Raw genomic sequence first — 23,291 nt, 5'->3', positions numbered from 1 at the left:
TGGGAATGTGGTGTAAATCTTAGTTCCAGGCTGTCTCTGTCTCAATTAGAATAATTCTAATAAACTGATTAGTTTCTGGTAAGACTCTCCTTTATTCATGCGCTCTTAGAAATAAAGGTGAAAGTCAACCCACCATCCCTAATAAGAAATGTTAAAAACTTCCTATATCAGTCATGTCATAGTTAATTTATCACAATTGTTAACATAGAGAATCTTAAATTCCATACAAAAGTAGTAATTATTACAAGGTTTTAGTTTTGGCATAAAGAAATAATTGGAATTTGGAAATATGATCCATTTTTACTTTATTCTACTACCTCATCAAAATAGGTTTACTCACTTTTTCCTTGCTTCCACGGACCCAACTAAATACATTCTAACCAAACCAATGAGTAAGTAGACCCTTCCTGCATCATGGGACTTTCTGTGTCATTCTGACAAAGGTCAGGTTGAAACAATGGGTCCTGAACTACACCCATAAAGCCAATGGTTTCAACAAAGATACTATCTTGAAAGGTTTTCCAAATTGTTATACCACAAACCCAAAACCCAACTGAAGCTCCTACAGAAATAGCCTAGGATGGAACTTGGCTCCCTCCACCTGCATTTGTTGCATATGACAAGTGGAGGAAGAAATACCTTTTAGCAAAAATCTAAGGACAGATTTCATTGTGCTTAACAAGAGATGTTGAACATGATTGCAGAAATCACACCTGAGAAGCAACATGCTAAATGTGTTTTCAACATTAAAGCTAAATTGCAATTTGGTTATTTTGCTGGTTATCTAGATTATTTCTGACTCTCCTTTTGGATAAGTCAGCCCAAGTCTTCATTGGTAGGATTTTAAGCTTTAAATTATTAAATGCTGGTTTTACCTGTTTTCTTCCATTTGCATGTACCAAGTCTGAAGCAAAAAGAAAACATAAAAGTTTTTTAAACTCAAATATATTGACATCTTTGTGATTTTACAAGTGTGCAAAAGAACCAAAATATTTTATAACTCTTTTTTCTAATATATTTTTCATGGATTTTCACAATGCTCAATATCTCACAATAATAGATATTTTTCAATAAGCCACAATCATTACCTAAAATTTCTTTATGTGATACCATTCATGTATATAGGCATATACAAATTAAAGGAGAAATTGTATTTATCATCTTCTGATCAAATAAAAGCAGACAAAAAAGAAAATAAGTACTATTCACTCTTATGAATAAGGTATTTTCCCTTTGTAATAAAAATGCTCAAAGAATTGCATAATTCTTTCAGTTAACTGTGGGGACCTTTAATGTGCCTTTTGTTTGTAAAAGTAATTTATCCAAGAGACAAGACTTGGGGCTATAAATTAAGATTAAGAAACAGATAACAAAACAGAGTGCAGAAGATGTTGCTATTGGAGTTTATCAGATGTGGATATTAAAATCACTGGGATTAAGAAGTTCAAAAACTAAAGATAAACCTGAAGAATTCCTGCAGAGAATTGGAATATGAGTAAGGAATCAAAAGAAAATTAGAGAGCTATAAAAACAATAACTGATATTAAGAACTCATTAGATTATTGTGGTGGGTTGAATGGTGGTCCCAAACTTTTCTCGGGGTTAATAGATAAAGGGGCTGATATAACCATTATATCCTCCACCCAATGGTCTTCTCACTGGGCTACCTATAGCCACCCTGGTTGGAGTGGGAGGCACCAAGTCTTCCTGACAAAGTCTCACCTTATGTAAATGTTTAAGGCCTGATGACCAGATAGCCTACATACAGCCCTATATAATGAATATCCCTATCAATTTATAGGTTAGAGACTTACTGAGTCAATGGAATATTCAGCGTAAAACAAGTTTTTCCTAGCCACTGCTCAAATTAAGTCCCTCCCATTCAAATGGAAAACTAACAAACCTGTATGGGTTGTGCAGTCGCCAATAAAAGTGGATTGATTGATTCATCTCCAACAATTAGTACATGAACAGTTAGAAAATGAGCATATAGAGCCTAATAGGTGCCCTTGGAATACGCCTATAAAAACTGGCAAGTGGCGACTTCTTCATGATTTTAGAGCTATTAATGCAGGAATTGAGCCTTTTGGTCCTTGCAGCTAGGAACCCCCTCTCCTTCAATGTTGCCTCAAAATTGGCCAATTCTTATTACTGATTTGAAAGATGGCTTTTTTCACAATCCTGTTAGCTGAACAAGAGAGAAATTTGCCTTTACCGTTCCTGATCTTAATCACTGCTGGCCAACAGCCGTAACCATTGGAAAGTCCTCTCCCAAGGGATGCTTAATAGCCCAACTATATGCCAATTTTATGTCAAAGAAGCAATAGAACCAATTAGAAAGCAGTTTCCTTTTTTGATCATTTATCACTATATGGATGATATCCTTTTTTGTGCCCAGCATCAACAACCTCTAGATGAGCTCTTTGCCATTCTCCCTGACCCAGTAAACAAACAGGGTTTAAAAATATCCCCTGAGAAAGTACAAAAGTCAACTCCTTTTTCTTTCTTAGGACTGCAAATGTTTCATACTCAAATTCATCCCCTCATTCAGACCATTCCTAATGATGTTCGTACTCTTAATGATGTACAAAAATTGTTGGACACCATTAACTGGGTTCATCCTCCCCTAGGCATTACTAATACCCATCTAACCAACCTCCTAGCACTGCTTTCTGGTAATCCTAATTTAACATCACCACACCAGCTCTCCCCGGCAGCAAAGAAGGAGCTGGAGAATATTCAGTCCATTCTTAGCTCTTGTAGTTATGATAGGCAAAATCCCAACCTTTCTTTGCAGCTATATATTCTTAATACTAAAGATTTTTCTACTGTGTTAATTGGGCAAGCCGCTGTTAAAAAGTTTTAAAAATAGAATGGCTCTTAATCCACGGTAGTCTTAAACATATTCTCACCCCACTCATATTCAACATAGCATAATTAATCCAAAAGGGACGTTGGAGATGCTGAGAATTATTAGGTCAGGACCCTGCAAGCATCCACTTGCCAACTTGCAGCACATTTTTGATAGGGCCATCCCTAATTCGCTGGCTACAGTTGGCCCTCACAGATTATGTGGGCAATATTGTTTATGGGCTCCCCTCTGACCCTTGGTTTAAGATTCACCAGGAAATTAACATTGTTCCTGAGAGAGTCATGCTATAACAACAAAGGCTTCTTGCCTTTGGAGAGTTCGGAAAAACTGGGAACATATTTCTTATACTGGACCTGGCTCTACGCAGCATTTACAATTACAAGCTGTATTATTAGCATTAGAAACTTTTCCCCAACCTTTAAACATTGTTTCTGACTCTCAATATACAGTGAATTTAATGAAAAATTTTCCTTTTCACATTCTTCACCTCCCACCAGACACTGCCTTTGCTATACTCCTCCAAAGTATTCAACTAGCTCTAATCTCTCACACCTCCTGGCTCTTTTTCATTCACATTTTCATTCACATTCTTTCCCATACATCCCTTCTTGGGCCCATTGCTAAAGGCAATGCCCTAGTTGACAACATTGTTTCTCAAGAATGTTATCCTCTTTTTGAAGCCAGAGCCTCCCATAATCTTTACCATCAAAACTGGCAAGCTTTAACCAAACAATTCAACCTTACTGTGAATGAGGCCAAACAAATCATTCACTCCTGCTCAGACTGTCAATTACTATCCCGTTTCCTTCCCAGCAGGAATAAACCCCTGCAGCCTCAAGCCTAATGAGATTTGATAGACAGATGTTACAGTTTACCCTGCATTTGGTAAACATAAGTATATCCATGCATCTGTAGATACTTACTTAGGTGTTATTTTTGCCTCAACTCATACAAAATAAAGCAACAAAGCGGTCATTCATCGTCTTTTGCATGCTGTTGCAGCCTGGAGCTTCCCCCACACAAGTAAGACAGATAACAGCTCAACCTATGTCTTCATTTCATGACTTCTGTGCCTTATGGAATATCTGACATATTACAGGTATTCCTTATAACCCACAAGGCCAAGCTATTATGGAACGAGCACATAACATGCTCAAAAACATGTTAAAAAAAAACAGAAAAGGGGAACCCATGACTGTCTACATTACAACCTCAACTTCATGTCGATCGTGCTGTGATTACTCTTCATTTTTAAAATCAGGCTCAGAGCCTGAAGCCTGTTTCAGATTCTCTCTCTCCCTCTCTCTCTGCCCCTCCCCCACTAATGTTCTCTCTGTCTCAAAATAAATAAACATTTAAAAAAATGATGTAATAAAGGTAAAAGAAAGAGCAACATAAAAGATACAGAGTGAGGGGCGCCTGGGTGGCTCAGTCGTTGAGCGTCCGACTTCGGCTCAGGTCACGATCTCACGGTCCGTGAGTTCGAGCCCCACGTCGGGCTCTGGGCTGATGGCTCAGAGCCTGGAGCCTGCTTCGGATTCTGTGTCTCCCTCTCTCTCTGACCCTCCCCCGTTCATGCTCTGTCTCTGTCTCAAAAATAAATGTTAAAAAAAAAAAAAAAAGATACAGAGTGAAAACAGAAACCAAAAGAGAGATGGTATTAGTAATAGACAAATACCATATTATGAATAGACAAAATAAAAGCATTGATAGATGTAAAGTAGCATTCATGAAGATAAAAAGTTCAATCCACCAGGATGATACAGTATATAATTTAAATTGTATACATCCTTAATAAAATAGTCTCAAAATACATAAAACAAAAAAATGACAGAACTAAGTGAAAAAGTAAGCAAGCCTATAAATACAGTGACATGTAAAAAAAAAAAAAAAGAAACAAAAACTCAGTCACTGAGTAAGCAGTGGAAGAATCAGTGATCACATAGAATATGTGAAAAATATAATAAAAGGTAACTTTGTGGACTTATATAGAAAGCACTGAGCATCTGCAGAATACATATTCTGTTCAAAAGCACATGAAGCATCTGCCTAAACTGAATACACACTGGGCCAGAAATCAAGTCTCAATAAATTATAAAGGACTGAAGTCACAAAGAGTAGGTTCTAAGGTATAATAAAGATAGAAATAAGTTACAAAATAACTAGAATGCCCCCAGATTTTTGGAAATTAAGCAATACACTGCTAAATAAGTCATTGGGTAAAGAACAAAAACCCCAGGGAAAACTGGTTAAATATTTTGAGCTGAAAGACGGCAAAGAAGAGACATATCAAAAATTATAAGATAATGCTAAATAGTGCTCCTAGAAAAAATATATAGCTTTATATGCATACATTAAAGGAGCTAAAACACCTAAATTATCCAAATTTTTTAAACATTTATTCATTTTTGAGAGACGGAGAGAGACAGAGTGTGAGTGGGGGAGGGGCAGAGAGAGAGAGAGAGAGAGAGAGAGAGGGAGACACAGAATCTGAAGCAGACTCCAGGCTCTGAACTGTTAGCGCTGAGCCAGACACGGAGCTTGAACTCATCAACCGTGAGATCATGACTTGAGTCAAAGTCGGATGCTTAACTGACTGAGCCACTGAGGAGCCCCTAAAACACTCAAATGACCTAAATATACAACTCAAGTAGATAGGAAAAAAAATCAAGTGAAACACAGAGAAAGTAGAAGGAAGAAAGTAATAAGCAGACATGAAATGAATGAAAACAGAAATGAATGAAAACAAAAACAAAAATAACACAATAGAGAAAATCAATAAAAACAAAAGTTGGTTTTTTGAAAAGATAAAATTTTAAACTCTGGTGAGACTGTTAAGTAAATGAGAAGGAAAGATACAAAAATATTACAGGGAACAGAGCATAGACTTAAAATGTTAATAAAGGATGCTATGAATGACTTTAACAAAAATTTGAAAATTAGGTTAAATGGATTCCTTAATACACAAATTACAAAGCTGAAAAAAGATAATTGAAATAGTCGTATATTTATTAAATATGTTAAATCTTTCCTTAAAATCTTCTCCAAAAGAAATCTCCAGTTTTCTTTTACCAGTGAATAGTTTTTACAGTGAACTCTTTTTAATATTTAAGGAAATAGGAATATCTCTCTTACACAAACTATGTCTGATGATGTAAAGAATGAGCCTCTTCAACTTGTTTGATGATGTAAACAGAAATTAAAAATCCCTAACAAAATATTAGCGATTCAAATGCAATAATGTATGCAACATGTAATACATCATGACCAAGTTGGGTTCTTCTTGATATATAAAAAGAAAATTATTTTAAAGTTCAAAAACCAGTCAGCATAATTTACCACTTCAGCAACAAAAGAATAAATATCACATGACTATCTGGATAGATGCAAAAAAAAAAGTGTTTGATAAAATCCAATAGCCATTTATGAAACAAAACAAAACAAAACTCACCATGCTTGAAATAGAACAAAACTTTCTTAACTTGTTTAAAAAACTATCTCAATAAATTTTGCAGCAAACGGCATCCTTGGTGTTGAATTTTTAGTCTTTCACCCTGTAACACGGGATAAAACAAAGTACTTATTATTATCACTTCTATTTGGCATTGTATTTGCTGTCCTAGCTATTGTAATAAAGCTAGAAAGAGAAATAAAAGGTAGACATATGAAGAAGGCAAAAAATAAAAACTGTTGTTAGTCACTCTCAATGGTTTTTGTAGAGAATCTATTAAACAATTAGAATAAAGAAATTAAGCAATTTGTTGGATACAAGATTAGTGTGCGAGTATCAATTAAATTTCTATATTCTAGTAGTAAGAAGTAGAAAATTAAAATTAAAAATTTATTATAACTTCAGAAATACCTAATATCTAGGAATAAGTGAAAATTGTGCAAAACCTCAACACACACACACACACAAAACCTATAAAACTGTATTAAAAGAAATACATATAAAGAAAAGTATTTCCATGTCTATGGACTGGAGGAATTTACATAGTTAGCATTTTGCTTTTTCCCAAATTGATCTATATAATAAATGTACTCACAAATAAAAATCGAGCAGACTTTTTTTTTTCAGGGGGGGGGGGGCGGGTAAAATTTGGCAAGTTAATTCTAAAACTGATGTGAAAAAGCAGAAGGATGAAAATAGCCAAGACTATCTTGAGGGAAAAGAACAAAGTACTATGACTTATGCTACCAGATGTCAAAACTTATTGTAAAACTACAGTAATTGTTTCAATATTGAAGTGGAACAAGATGGACAAATAAACCAATGGGATAAAATAGAGCCCCCAAACAGACCTATATCTAAATGGAGATTTGATTTGTGGCAAAGGTGGAATTGCATAGCAGTGAGAAAACAGATGAATACTCTACCAGTTGAATTACTGTGTGAAAATATATACCCCCTTGATCTCTATCTCACACCATGTGTAAAAAATTAACTCTAGGCTAGTTGTAGATCTAAGTGTGAAAGGTGAAACAAGAAAGTCTCTATACAATAAAATCGAGAATATCCTTTCAGTCTTACATTATGCAAAGATGTCTTTAAAAGAAGAATCATAAGTCCTATATAGATAAGGTCTGAAAATTGGAGTAAGAACTTATATTTGTCAAAATACACCATTAAGAAAGTAAAAACACAAGTTATTGAGTGGGGGCAGGTATTTGCAATCTGTAATACTAACAAATAACTTACATCAACAAGAACAGGGGCGCATGGGAGGCTCAGATGGTTGAGCATCTGATTTTGGCTCAGGCCATGATCTCATGGTACGTTGGTTTGAGCTCCGAGTCAGGCTCTTTGCTGACAGCTCAGAGCCTGGAGACTGATTAGGATTCTGTGTATCCCTCTCTCTCTCTGCACCTCCCCTGCTCATGTTCTGTCTCTCTTTCTCTCAAAAATAAATAAGCATTAAAAAAAAAATAACAACACAATACATTGAATAAAAAGATTCAACATTATTAGTTGTCTCAGAATACATATTAAAGCCATCCTTCTAAATATCAGAAATTGCCACTAGTTGAGAACAATTGGTTTTGATGACATGGAATTTTGGTTTTAAAATTTACCAGCTGCTTGACTTTGGATAAAGATTTCTTCATCTGTAAATAAATGATAATAATATATGCTCAAAGTGTTTTATCTCTATACCTCAGAAGTTAAGTTCTATTTCTCAGGTGTTTTTAAATGGAAGAAAAAAAAAAACCCACAAAACTCCACCCTAAGTTTCAGGCAATTGAGAGACAAAGGGGATTCACATTTGGAAAACACATTTTAAAACTTGTGGTCAGGTTGTGACTCTAACTCAACCAATGCACAACACATACCCAACCAATATATATTACATTCATGAACTAATGTAAAAATATATTCAAGAAAGTATCATTTTAGTGTCTAACCACCTAATCTTAACTTTGGTATGTTAATACTTAAAAAAAAGAAAAACCACTTGAACCAGAGGTCTTCCTATGCTGCTTTTTTCTCTTTTTTGGCTATTTTGGTTAATCTCTAATATTTATCTAATGTTTATTTACAAATATATAAATGAAAATGCCTAGTGGAATATTTAATTCATATAGATATTCTCGTGTTTCTATATGCAGAAATTATAGTTCTGATTTGAGAACCCTAACTCTACTATTATTAAAGCTTTTGCTAATTTTGAAAGTTTTTTTAGAGTTATTTATTTATTTTGAGAGAGGGAGTGACTGCAAGTGGGGTAGGGACAGAGAGAGAGGGCGAGGGAGTATCCCAAACAGGATCTACGCTCTGCATGAAGCTCGATGTTGGGCTGGATCTCACGACCCTGAGATTATGACCTGAGCCAAAATCAAGAGTCGAACACCTAAATGACTGAGCCACCCAGGAGTCCCTAAAATAACTTTTATTTTAAAATTACAGTCTCACAAATCTCATTCTTTTCTTATCTCTATCTTTTCAGAAAACTCTACCACTCTTGATTTTGATTTTGACTTCTTGCATCATGAATGCCTAGGGGCAAAATGTATTTTTCATTATTTTCTTAACAGTGTAAAGTTCTGGGGGTAGGAACATATGGTTGTGGAGAGAATAGGAGTGATTACTGGAAATCCTTGGAAACTGTCAAGATTCCTAACATCCTGAGACTTCATTTTCCTTTCTCAGTGAAAGTTGTCTGACATTATAAACAATCAGCTTTCCATTTGGTGTTGGTTTTGTTACAGAGAGAAAATAGGCTTTGAAATTAGTTAGGCAGGCAACTTTAAAGGCACACTTTCTACTTAGCATTTGTGAGACATTAGGAAAGTACTTAATTTCTCTAAACGTCCATTTACTCACCAATTGAATCAGGAAATTATATATTATTTATGTTTTTTGCAGTTAGAATAGTAAATGGAAAATATGCAGAACTGTACCTGATACATGCAAATATGGAGTAAGTATGGACTTTCTCCCTTACTCCTTTCTATCCACTTAGGTAGGCCTTGTAGCCCTGGAAGATGTTTTGCATCTTGGCTCTACTCTTCCTCCTTAATAGTCACTCCTCAGACTCGTCCTTTTAATTAGCTCACTGAGGGAGTTACCTTCCTTGTAGCTTTTAAAGATTATTAACTAAGATGAACAGAGTGAATGATCTTTTTTTTCCCCCAGCTGCATGTACTGATTTACCCTTCCTTTGAGAAACAACTGTTATTCCTTTAATATGAAATTCACTTCAGTTCCCCTACCTTTTTTCATGGTTAACATGCTCTTGCCAAGGATTTGTGTGAGTTCCCTCCCTTGGTATCTGAGCAATATTTTCAGCAGATAAGGATGAGTTCTGAGTTCTGCTGTTACCTCTGTTTCCTTCTACATAAAGCACAGTGGGAAAAAATGCAAGGTACCCAGGTGACTTTCTGAGATGCTATCTGGGCCCTAAGACAGCACAGCTACTTGAAAGAAGTCTTGATGCCTGCTTAAGAGACTGAGTTCCTTAGATGTGTGGTTCCAAGTTACATTTCACATATCATCATTCTTTCAGCCGCACAAGTTGGTGAACAGAGAAGAATGTATTAGTTGTGTAACAAGACATCAAACCAAAAATATTCTAGGTGATTCAATAAGAATATATGACAAATGTGTCTTAATATAACTCTGCATTTTAAAGCCGATCTCCCTAGTGTTTTTAAGAGAAGAATACAGGAGAGAACATTCTTTGCCTAATTACAATTTGCCTGTAGCTTGATGTTATTGCTGTGGGTGTCTCTTACAATGGATCTACACCTCCTTTGCTGCCAGCCGTTGGCATACTCTGCTTCTTGTGCCAAAGCTCTTTCTGAGGATACACGAGTAAAACAGTGCCTTGAGGAGCATGTGAACTGACTTAAGGAGTCCATGGAAATGTATATATTTTTAAGTCAAAATGTATTTTGCTCAAATATTTAAGGTTAGTTATTTTCAAATAAGCAAAATGGAAAAGATAATGGCTATACTTTATTATGTAAGGAAAGAAAAAAAAGAGCTAAAAATACAAGTTTGAGGAATCCTCAGGGGTATCTGACTCTGTTTAATTGTCAAAGAAAAAGTGTACTTAAGTTAATTTCCCCAAATCTGACAGAAATCTTTAAAAGCTGTTTAGAGGTAAACCTTAAATTGAGCAAATTTCAGAAACAATCTCATTAAACATATTCAAGGAAGTATGGAATGAGGCTATTTTGGTAGAAAACAGTGTTTCGCCAACTAAAGAAGTGTGGTATCTTCTGAAATACTGCAGTTATTTTGCTTTTCTCTTCCCAGTCAATCACACTTCCTCTATATTATATATGTTATTGTACATAATAATATACCTTCATATTATCCATAATATTCTCAACTTCTCTTAGATGCAGGGCACATTTCCCTTTCCTAACATTGTCTAAGCTAATGAGTGGTAGCAACTACAACAGCTTGGAGCACTGTGCCTTAACGGTCTCTGGAAATAGCTTCTTTTAAACTGTGAGGACACAAAGCATTTGGAAGTACCATGAAGGGTATTTCGGTGGGCTAAATGGGGAAAGGGTGGTTAAATGGATGGCGTGGCTCTCTATCTACAAAGGGGACAAGTCATCATCTACCATTTTCCATGACATTTTTGTTTCTTGCAATTTGGCCTTCACTAAAACATGAAAGAAACTGCAAAGATATGTTTATTGCCATTATGCAGGCATATGTTAACTAGGTCCTCATTCAGGGCAATATTTGGTCTTTTTATCTCCTACATAGCTCTTGTATCATCTTCTATATATGCCTATGCTGATGCTGTTATAACATGCCAGTACATTGCTTTAACATCTTTAAAGAATTATTTTTTATATACTAACACAGAATGTTTTTCTGGTAAGGAATTTACAAGTGAACTCTCTTTGTCATGTAAATTCTAAAATACATCAGGCCAATAATTATAATTAGGCTATTTTATATGCATTTAAACACACTGGATGATGTAATCTTTATGTATGTTCAGTTCCTTTCCAAGCAAAAATGAGAGCTGGTGCTGTGTCAGTTGTTCCATATGCAAGTGTATGCTTCAGCTCCAGGTTTGGATTTGGGGGGCATATTCCATTCCAAACACAGGGTGAACATCTGCCCATGAAATCTGCAAATATGAACACTTCAGGTATAAGGAGGAACAGGGACAAACCACATAGACAGTTGAGTGGAAAATGTTTTTGAGAAATAATAACACAGGCAAAGAGGACATTAGATATTTGAGGGGAAATGGGTGAATTTAAACTTAATAAGATTAACTAGGAATACCTGTGGACAGACTTTACTGTCCTCCACAGTTTGAGAATGCAGAAGTAGTCAGATCTAACAGAGAAAGCGGTAAGCAGTATGTAACAATTACTACTTATTTCCTTTAGCATACATACATAGGTGCCTCTAAGACACAACACGCACCAACACCAAGAGATTTGATACTGTATTCTTTAGGCAATAGTAAGCTATTAAATGTCTTGAAGCAAGGGAGCAATATGATCCATGCTTCATTTTATTAAAAGTTACTTGGAATGGGTGTGTATGATTTGTTGAATTGTGGGTATTTTGCCAGATCGGGAGATCAGTCAGGGAACAGTTGCTGTCATTCAGGCATGACATAACGAACACCCGAATGAAGTGGCATGGATGGACCCAGTGATATGGATGAAAAGGGAGGACCATGTGTGAGGACAATTAACCAAATCTGAAGCTTCATGTGGGGACTTGGGGCTAGGGAGAAAGAGTGGCCAAAATATTTTTAGGATATTTTAGTCTCTATGGTTGCAGCAATATACACTGAAGAAAGGGGAAATTATGAAAGGGAGTTGGGGGAAACTGATGACGTGGCAAAGGTGTTTTAAACCTGGTGAATTTGAGAGGTTGGCAATATATATTGTCTATAAAACAGCTGGAAGTTCTCAAGTGCAATTTGAAAAGGATTTAGAGGTACAGACCTAAGCCTGAGAATCATATGCCTCGAGTTGACACTTTAGGCTGTAAGTGCAATTGAAATCACCAGAGAAGGGGACATGATGTAGGGAAAGAAGTAAAGTAAGGGTGGGGAAAAAATAGTTTTGGAGAAGGCTTATCATTTGAGGACTTGAGGAAAAGTCAGTGCAAAGAACTTACTTTCCATTTTAAGCTTTAGAAGTGTTTCCTCATGCATTTCCTAACTTGATCAACAAGATAACCCTGAGAGGGCAAATGGTATTAACCCCAGGAAAAGAATGCCAGATACTGAAGTGGCTTGGCTAGGCTTGTTCAGTAAGGAGTAGGTAGAATAAAAACAAAAAGTCAGGTCTCTCATGTCTTCAGTCCAGCAACTTGCACACTGTCTTTGTCTTTAAAGGGGGATTTTCAAATGCAATGTCCCAGAGCTCTAGGGTCAGGGGGAGGAATGTCCGAGAGCCCTCAGGGAATCTGCAAAGCGCCCTCAAGAAGCCCTCTCTGAATGGAGGAGGCCTGGGGAGGGAGGCAGAGCTCAGTACGATTTATTGAGGCTAACTCTCAATACATACCAAATCATAACCAAACATCTTGTTTGTACATGAGGTTCAGTCACAATCAGTGCAAAAACCACAGGTTCAAATATTCCTTGGTGTCGAGCTCTTTCTAAGACTGACTCATCTTCATAAAACCCACATAATTCTGTGAAAACTTCTCTTATGTTACCTAGGGAAAACAACGCAGGGGGAGGGGGGGATTTTCCATATTACTTGTGCCTCTTACAGTATTGTACTGTTCTAATACAGTATATGGGAGGTGGCTTCAAGGCTGAGTGGCAAGATGTATCATTTTAAGAGGGCATAGCAGAACGTTCTAACGGTTGGAAAACAGCTTCTTTGACTCTTTTGGCACCTAACTTACCAAATGGCAGCTTCAATATTGAAGCAGAAAGAATTTTTGGATATAGATATCATGCATCCCAAAAAGATTTTCAGTAAGATAACAAAACACAAACACACACATTTAGGTCACTTCCCTGGAATACATACAAAAAACTGGTAAATTTGTCCAGGTTTGCCAGTTTTTCGTTATTTTGTGCCTTATGTATTCTTAGAATTTAGCTTATTCATACTTCTGTGAATAAAAACATCGCTTCTTGGGGCACCTGGCTGGCTCAGTCTGTTAAGTGTCCATCTTGGACTTAGGTCATGATCTCACAGCTCGTGAGTTCAAGCCCCTTGTCAGGCTCTGTGCTGACAGCTCAGAGTCTGGAGCCTGCTTTGGATTCTGTGTCTTCCTCTCTCTCTACCACACCCCTGCTTGTGCTCTATCTCTTTCTGTCTCTCAAAAATGAATAAACGTTAAAATTTTTTTTAAAAAAGCAACTCTTCTTTAACTTCTCCCATAATTCAGAAATCATCATGGGAAGCAAGTTTCAAATCCGTGGAGACCTAGGTCTGAAATATATTCCAATATGTTTAGAAAATCCACTAAATATCTTCCCTGTAGTTTTGTAAAATATGTAAAGAAGAGCTCATGCAAAGAAATGAAACAGTCAGTTAATTATGTAAAAGATCCCATGAACTGCATGAGTTCAGGCATCCAACAGTTTTCTAAGGACTGTAAAGCCTGGGATTGGGAACAAAGGACAGTAACCTTTACCAACAGCCAGCTACTGGGTTTGGGGCTTGAAATATAGGACTTAAATGGGTTATTTAATCAACCTTTGAATGCAGGAATTATTACCAGAATTTTATACAGGGAGATACTGATGCTCAGAGAAATGAAGGTACAAGCCCAACCACAAGCAGCAGACTTGGAATTTGATCCTTGATCAAATTTACTGCAAAGACTGCTATGCCGGGTTGCCTCCAATCAAAACCTGAGATGGGTGAACTCATGTGGAAAAGCATGCCTTCGTAATTATCTTCTGGGTTGGGTTATACTCAGGCGTGGTCAAAGAAACAGAAGATCTAGGCAGTGCATATAACAATGGCTTATTATAGGGATTTGGTGTCATGCAGTTGAAGGAGCTTGTTTCACAGTCTATGTGAAGCTGTGTCTGATGCTAAAGTCTGAAGACCAGAGGTCAAGCATCAGAGAAGGGCAGATGAACACCAAGTTGGGAAAGCAAGCTCAAGATGGAACTTGAAAGACTGAGCTCAACCCATAAGGATGGTCCAAAACCTTTATTAGACTGGCTTCACCTCCAATTGTGATGATGGGTATGTGCTGTACAAGATGCTGGCTGCCCTTTATCACAAAGCTAACCACATACCTGACTCCAAAGCAGGAAATTTGGCAGGAGCCATAGGAGCTTTGAACCCACATGTTGTGTTTCCTAACCAGAAAAGCCGGAAAGAAGGAATACTAGGATGTCATTCACAGACTTCTTGAAGATAAAGCAACGTATCTTCTTCACCTGACCTCCCAAATCTCATTCCAAATGCTTCCTGTGGCCCATGCTTACATGGAGCAAATGGCCTTCTGGGAAATGAAGATAAACCAGGCTGTGTATTATGCAGCCTGTCTTCCCCTTCTCTGGAATGTCATCTGCTTGTTTCTCATTCACAAACACATTTTAAAATGCAAGTAAGAGTAGAATTATTGTATATGAAGTAAATAATTTGCAATCATTTGATAGTTCAGCTATTATTATTCACATTATTTTTCTATTAAAATACGATATTTCACAGCTGACCTAGCCTTTACACCCATATGAATCTGTCTACTGTCATCAAATAGTTTAAATAGACATGTCTTATTAATCAGGTCACCCTCCCTAACGATGCATCTTTCCCCTCTCAATACGAATGTGATGATTTCTATGGCACAGTGTAAAACAATTATAGAAAAAAAAAACTGGAAGTGAATTAAATATCTCAGAAATTCCAGTGTCATAGATGTTATTCAGTTAAACTTCTTTGGATTTAGGTAACAATTATAAAGCACTAGGTAAATTGCTACCTTTTGTTTATGTCTTGTGCTATGTCTTTATTCTTCTGTGTACTTGTTTTCTGGTGTGTGTGCCCATGTCTTTAACTTTTTTAAAAAATGATGTATAGAATTAGGTTAATCAGAGCCCTTTGTTTTCATAAAGTGCTACCATCATTTGTCCAGACATGACTTTCTTTTATTGCACTTTTTCTATTTGTTAATTATGTAATAAAATAATATTCATAAATCTACCACTAAAACCAAAAATGAAAACATTCCCATTAATGCACTTTACCTATGTTCTCTATTTCATCTTCTCGTGTTTGTATTACAGATAACCACCGCTGTGAATTTCGTATGTGATGTTGCCCTACAAAAGGTTTGCATGTATAACGTATTCATACATACATATGTGTACATCTTCCTAAATGGTTGTGTATGCATATTGCTTTTTCACACATCCTCACACATTGCATATATATATGTGTGTATATATATATATATATATACACACACACATGCATAAAAATATATTGTTTTACTTATTTTGAAATCTATAAAAATGGTATCATAGTGCCTTCTAGTACTTGCTTTCTGTACTCAATGTTATTAAAGCTTAACCATGAGGGAAAAAAAGCAAAAATGAACTTTTAGAACCTCATCAAAACAAAAAGCTTCTGCACAGCAAAGGAAACAATCAGCAAAATTAAAAGGCAACCGACAGAGTGGGAGAGGATATTTGCAAATGACATATCAGATAAAGGGTTAGTATCCAAAATCTATAAAGAACTTGTCAAACTCAACACCCAAAAAAACAAATAATCTAGTGAAGAAATGGGCAAAAGACATGAATAGACACTTCTCCAAAGAAGACATCCAGATGGCTAACAGACACATGAAAAAATGCTCCACATCACTCATCATCAGGGAAATACAAATCAAAACCACCATGAGATATCACCTCACACCTCTCAGAATGGCTAACGTGAACAACTCAGGCAACAACAGATGTTGACGAGGATGTGGAGAACGAAGATCTCTTTTGCATTATTGGTGGGAATGCAAACTAGTGCAGTCACTCTGGAAAACAGTCTAGAGGTTCCTCAAAAATTAAAACTAGAACTACCCTACAACCCAGCAATTGCACTACCAGGTGCTTATCCAAGGGACACAGGTGTGCTGTTTCGAAGGGGCACACGTACCTCAATGTTTATAGCAGCACTAGCAACAATAGCCAAAGTATGGAAAGAGCCCAAATGTCAACCAATGGATGAATGGATAAAGAAGATGTGGTATATATATACAATGGAGTATTACTCAGCAATCAAAAAGAATGAAATCTTGCCATTTGCAACTACAGGGATGGAACTAGAGGGTTTAATGCTAAGTGAAATTAGTCAGAGAAAGACAAACATCATATGACTTCACTTATATGAGGATTTTAAGATACAAAACATCTGAACATAAGGGAAAGGAAGCAAAAATAATATAAAAACAGGGAGGGGGACAAAACATAAGAGACTCTTAAATATGGAGAACAGAGAGTTACTGGAGGGGTTGTGGGGTGGGTGGATGGGTTAAATGGGTAAGGGGCATTAAGGAATCTACTCCTGAAATCATTGTTGCACTATATGCTAACTTGGATGTAAATTAAAAAAATAAATTAAATAAAAATACGAAAAAAAAGAGAGAACATATTTGCTTGCTAAGGGGAAGAATCCAATAAAAGGCAGAAAATGAAATATTACTTCAATCACAACTTTTAACAAATAAGATTGTCTACCAGTATATAGACATATAGTAGAATCCTATGCAACTTTTATAAATGCTTATATTATAAAACATTTATGAAATTTTTGATATAGAATGTTGTTTAGTTACATTATCAAAATTTAAAATAACATGTAGAATGTACTTCTAAAGTGTGTAAGTCTATTTGCTTAGATTAACCTCTAGAAGGCTATGATTCTAACTGCTATCAAGGCTAAAACTGAATCTTTCTGCTTGGTTGGCATATATTTTTACCATGGAATTTTGTATTCTAATTTTATGAATTCAAAATAAAAAGCAAAGTCTCAAAAAAAAGTTTAACCATGTTGTTCATAAGGCTATAAATTCATTTATTGTCACTAGTACAGAAGATTCCATTGTGTAACTTATGTCATACTTTATTTATCCACACTCCTACTAGTGGGCACCTAGATTTCTTTCACGGTTTTCTTTTACAAAGTGTGCTATAAATGTTTCACACTGGTTCTTTGGGGGAATGTAATTAGTAGTGGACATGCTGAATGGACACAGCATAAGAGAATATTCCAATACAAAAATGGGAAAAGATCATGAATAACAGCCATGTAAGGTAACATACATATACAGTGATATGTTCAACCTCCTTAATACTCAAATCACATATCACAATGACCCACTGTTTCACATTCATTTAAATAACAAAAATTAAGATGTATGACTCTTTCCAGTGTTGGAAATTCATATTCATATATGATCATATATATATATATATATATAGAATATATATCCATATTCGCATATGCATACATCAAGTCTGCCTGGTGTTGGGCGGGGAGTGCTTGGAAGTGAGGGTGGGGCCTGGCCAGTCAGCCCCTGCAACTGGGAAGGGGAAAGGGTTGTGGGGGTGTGTGGGGACGATGGCGTCGGGCGGTGGCAGCAGGGTCTGTTGAGCCGTGCCCTTCGGTCCTCCATCACGGGCCGGCAGCATGACAGACCGGCAGCATGATATATATTTTCGTATATGTATGAATATATATGTATACGTATACATATATATTCATATGCGTATACATATATATTCATATGCTCATATGAAAAATACGGCATAACATATTAGTAGGGAAAGGAGAAATTGTGAATATACATGCATACATATGCATACATGCATATATATAAATACACATATGCATATGTATATGCATATATATATTCAGTTTCTCCTTTCCCTACTAATATGTTATGCTGTATTTTTCATATCTGAGTTATATATATGTGTGGTTCTCTGGGTATCTGCTCTATTGCTCTCTTCGGTTTGTCTATACCTGTACCAGCCACAAACTCTAATCACTATAGCTTCATAATAAATTTTGTTAAACTGAAATAGCAATTTGTTGCTCCTTCTCCACCCTCTCCTTTAAGATAGTCTGGGACAATTTGAGCCTTTTGCATTTCAGTACAGATGCATCACTTTTTCAAGTTCCATCAAATAAAATATGATTTTTTTTCTGATTTATTTAATGTTTATTTATTTCTTTGTGGGAGGAGGGCACAGAGACAGAGAGAATCTTCAGCAGACTCTGGAGCCTGCAGGGCTCAATCTCACAACCATGAGATCATGACCTGAGCCAAAATCAACAGTCAGACATTTAACTGACTGACCCACCCAGGTGCCTCCTGAAAAAAATGTGATTTTTTAAAACTAGATTGCATTGATTCTACATGTCAGATTGGAGAGCATTAAAATCTTAATGCACTTAAGGTTTATGGTTTTTGTTGTTGTTGTTGCTGTTGTTGTTGTTTTATCCATGAATAGGAGCTACTGTTTCATTTGCTTAGGTCTTCTTAATATCGTTCAGGAAAGAAAATGTATGATTTTCTGCATATAGGTAGTTCGTATCTTCTGTTCAACATTAGGTATTTATAATTTTTAGATAGTTATGTTTGTTTTATGAATCATGCTTTTTAAATTACATATTCTGGTTGTCTATGACTGCTGCACAGAAATGCAACTGACCTAAGATTTCAAAAATTGATTCTATGCCTTGCTTTCTTACTAAATTATCTGTATTTATGATATCTATAATAATATTCTATTAATTTATATATGCATTTATAAACAGAAAATTATAGCATTTACTTTTCTGGTCTTATTAGATTGGTTAGAACTTCCTATAAGATGTTGAATGTAAATGGCAATAATGGGCATTCTCATTGTTACCAAATTTAAAGGGAAGGCTTCTGATATTTCCTTATTTAGACTGATGTTTATTCTAAGTTTTTTGCAGATGTACATTATCAGATTAACAAAATTCTCTTATCTTATTGCCTTCTTTTTGAATTAAAAATAGGTATTGAATTTTCTAAAAGTCCTTTTTGTTCCGTCTGTTTAAATGATCTTATTTTTCCCTCTTAATTTATTAATAACTTGAATAGTATTTATAGAATTTCTTTTATAAAAATTTTTTTAATGTTTATTTTTGAGAGACAGAGCACAAGCAGGGGAGGTGCAGAGAGAGGGAGACACAGAATCAGAAGCAGGCTCCAGGCTCCAAGCTGTCAGCACAGAGCCTGACGTGTGGCTCAAACTCATGAACCATGAAATCATGACCTGAGCCAAAGTCGGATGCTTAACTGACTGAGCCACCCAGCCACCCTAATATTTATAGATTTTCTAAAACCTACCTTTTTTTTCAGAAAGGAATTTCAACCTGGATATCATGCATTATATTTTTATATACTGATGAATTTTATTTGTTATATATATATATATATATATGTATGTATATACACACATATTTACCTTAAAATTTTTTTTTATTTTAGAGAGAGAGAGAGAGCAAGTGGGGTAGAGGGGCAGAGGAGGAAAGAGAGAGAGACAGAGAGGGACAGAGAGAATCTTAAGTAGGCTCCATGCTGAGCATGGACCCTGACCAGGGCTCAATCCCAAGATCCTGGGATCATGATGGAGCTCAAATCAAGAGCTGGCCACCCAACCAATGCAGCCACCCAGATGCCCTCCACTTGTAAATATTTTGTTCAGGATTTTTGCACCTCATACATGTTGCTATCCATTAACATTTCTTCTTTGACCTATGCATTAGGTCATTCATCAGAGAGCTGCTCTGTGGGATACCTATTCTTTGAAATGTGTTGAGACTTGCTTTATGGCCTTGTACACAATTTTAAAAATATTCCATATGTCCTTGAGCAGGACAAGTGTTTTCTAACTCTTGGATGCTGTTCTACATAGAGCTATTAGATGAAGCTTGTCAGATGGGTTCTATTTTTATTTTCATTGATTTTTTTCTCCTTGCTATCAATAATAATTGAGAGATCTGTTTTGCAATGTATCCTTATGTTGATTGAGTTGTCAAATTTTTATGTGGTTTTAACAGTTTTTACTGCCTACACTTTAAGGCTATTTTTCTATTCTTGTTTACACTGGTCATATTTTCCCAGTGGATTAAGGTTTTCTCATCGTAAAGTCACTCTCCAAGCCCCAGTCTTTGTTCTTAAAATATATTTGGCCTATGAGTAATATAGCTACTCCAGCTTACTTTTGGTTATTATTTGCTTAATGTATCTTTTTTATCTTTATATTTTTTCCTGTTAGTTTTCATACTCTTTAGGAATATTTCCTATAAATAACATCTAACTGGATTAAAAATAACCCTATCTGAGAATCTTTTACTTGGTGAGTTTATGGTTTTATATGTGCTATATTTATGTATGTTGTATGTGTCTATATATGTGTGTGTGAGTGTGTGTGTGTGTGTATCTATATAATTGGCCATTTTATGTATATGTATTGCAATTATTGGAAAACCTGGATTTTTAAATACCATCTTACATTTCAATTACTGTTTGTTTTGCTTTATCTTGGTTTCTATCTCCTTTGCAGCACTCATTTTAATTAAATATTTCAGTTTCATATTTCACTTTATTAACTTTCTTCAAATGTTCATCATTTTCATTTTACCTCTCCATTTTAAACATTTCAACCTATTTTCATTTCTAAACATTCCATATGAGTATGTTTTGTGTGTGTGTGTTCACTTGGAAAGTTTCCTGTTATTTGCTCATTTCTGTAATTGTGTCTTTTGTTTCTTCTACCATATGACGTATAGCCATTCCATATCCTGTGTCTGATGATTGCAGTCCTTGCAGGCTGGACATATACGCTGTTTCTCCTTCCTGCTGACTCTCACTACTAGTGGTTCTGGTAGTTCTGATCATCTTGGTCAGCTTATTGATCTTATTCTGAGGTAGTTCTTAAGAATACCTGGGGGTGGGGGTGGGGGGTGCCTGGGTGGCTCAGTCGGTTAAGTGTCTGACTTCGGCCTAGGTCATGATCTCGTTGTTCCTGAGTTCGAGCCCCTCATCAGACTCTGTGCTGATAGCTCAGAGCCTAGATCCTGTTTCAGATACTGTGTCTCCCTCTCCCTCTCTCTGCCCCTCCTCCATTTGTGCTCTGTCTCTCTCTCTCAAAAATAACTAAATAAACATTAAAAAAAATTAAAAAAAAAAAGAATACTAGGTTTGCTTCCTATCTTTGCAGGTAGGTACACCTCTGGTAAATTCTAGTTTAGATCAGGAGTGCCAGATTATAATGCTTCACTTCCTAGCTGGTCCAGGGTTCATTACCCTCATAGCAGTATTGCTACAGGGATCCACCCCAGGGCACCACACCTCCAAGATGCCTGCTGGTCCCACCACCCTAGTTCCCAGCTGTTCCAACTCCCCACTGCTGTGGCTTTAGCATCTTGTGCTGGATATTTAGCTTTGGGTCTCCCAGCTTTGGTTTTTAGATGCTCCACCTGAGGTTCAATGCCTCTAAACTCGTGGTTCCTAGCACCCAGGAGCAGTCTCTAACCACTCTGGGTCCCACTCCTCATTGTTTGTTTGCTCTGGGCAGAGGAGTGTTGCCTGGAGACCTCTCTTATATTGTGAGACAGCAATTATTGCAAAGAGTCTGTCCTGTCCACAATCTCATTGCTGCAAAAGGAGGGTCTTACGGAGAACCTACTCACTCATGATACTGAAAACAGAATCCCTTCTCTGGGGGATTCTCCATTTTTTGTGAGTCCTCGCTCTTCATAATAGAAACCATTAAAAACAATGCCTCCCTTCTCTTGAGACTAGGGAGCAGGCAAATGATTCAGAGTTCCATGAACACATAAATCCAAGCTAATTTTTGAATAGGAAGTGAGAGGTTCAAGGAATCAGAAGCCATGTGGGCTGTACAGCATATAGGGTGGCAAGTATCTCCAGGTCTGTGATGACAATGCAAGGGACATAGTGAATGTATCCAATGACTGACAGAAGTTGTATTGGGAAACAAACAGGGAGACTCCGCTGGAGCAGTTTGTAATATATTTTGGGTGTGGTTTCTCAGTGTGTAGCTCCTAACTGGTTCTCCAGCCCTCTAAGAAATTCTTATACAACCTAATACTTTTTCATAAATTTCATTTTTAGAGATGGTTTCTGTTTTTTACAACGAAGGCCCTTTCAGATGCAATAATGTAACACCTATTGATGATCCTCAGCTCAAGCAGGAATACAATGAAATAATGGCTAAGTTCTCACTGGGCATTTTCTTCATCATGAACCCATCTGGACTTTTTTCTTATGATAAAGGAGGGCAGAGCAGGCCACAGGAAACAGAAAGTCCCTTCAAAGGGAGGAAAATACACTGATAACATGATCTTCCTGCTTTATTTCAAGAATACAGTATGATGTAAGAGACTCTTAAAAACTGAGAACTGAGGGCTGATGGGGGGTGGGAGGGAGAGGAGGGTGGGTGATGGGTATTGAGGAGGGCACCTGTTGGGATGAGCACTGGGTGTTGTATGGAAACCAATTTGACAATAAATTTCATATATTAAAAAAAAAGAATACAGTATGATGGTTCTAATATATAAATGTTTCCTATGATAATGATCTTAATGGAGTGAAAGAGTAATTACACAGATATTAGACATAGTACCTAGCTGGTACCAGGAAGTTGAAAATTAATTTCAATGATCTGGTATAAATTTCCACCTTAACTTCTAATGACAAAATATTAATTTTTTGTAACAACAATAAACATTTGGGATCAGAAAAATATTAAATTTTTAAAGACCTGGTTGTGAATCAAAATGCAACTAGCTATTTTAAAAATCATTTTGATTATATGTGTTTTGTTTGTCGTTTGTTTCTCTTAACAAACTTCAAAGCTTCCTTGAAAGCATTTGATCAACCCCATCCTTACTCTGGATGCAGAAAAGTCAAATGATTGGCTCCAATGTCAACACCTGGAGCATC

This window comes from Panthera tigris, chromosome A1, assembly GCF_018350195.1.
Source record: "Panthera tigris isolate Pti1 chromosome A1, P.tigris_Pti1_mat1.1, whole genome shotgun sequence".
Lineage (NCBI taxonomy): Eukaryota > Metazoa > Chordata > Mammalia > Carnivora > Felidae > Panthera > Panthera tigris.
The sequence above is the reverse complement of the archived record's forward strand: the minus strand, read 5'-3'. Positions refer to the sequence as shown.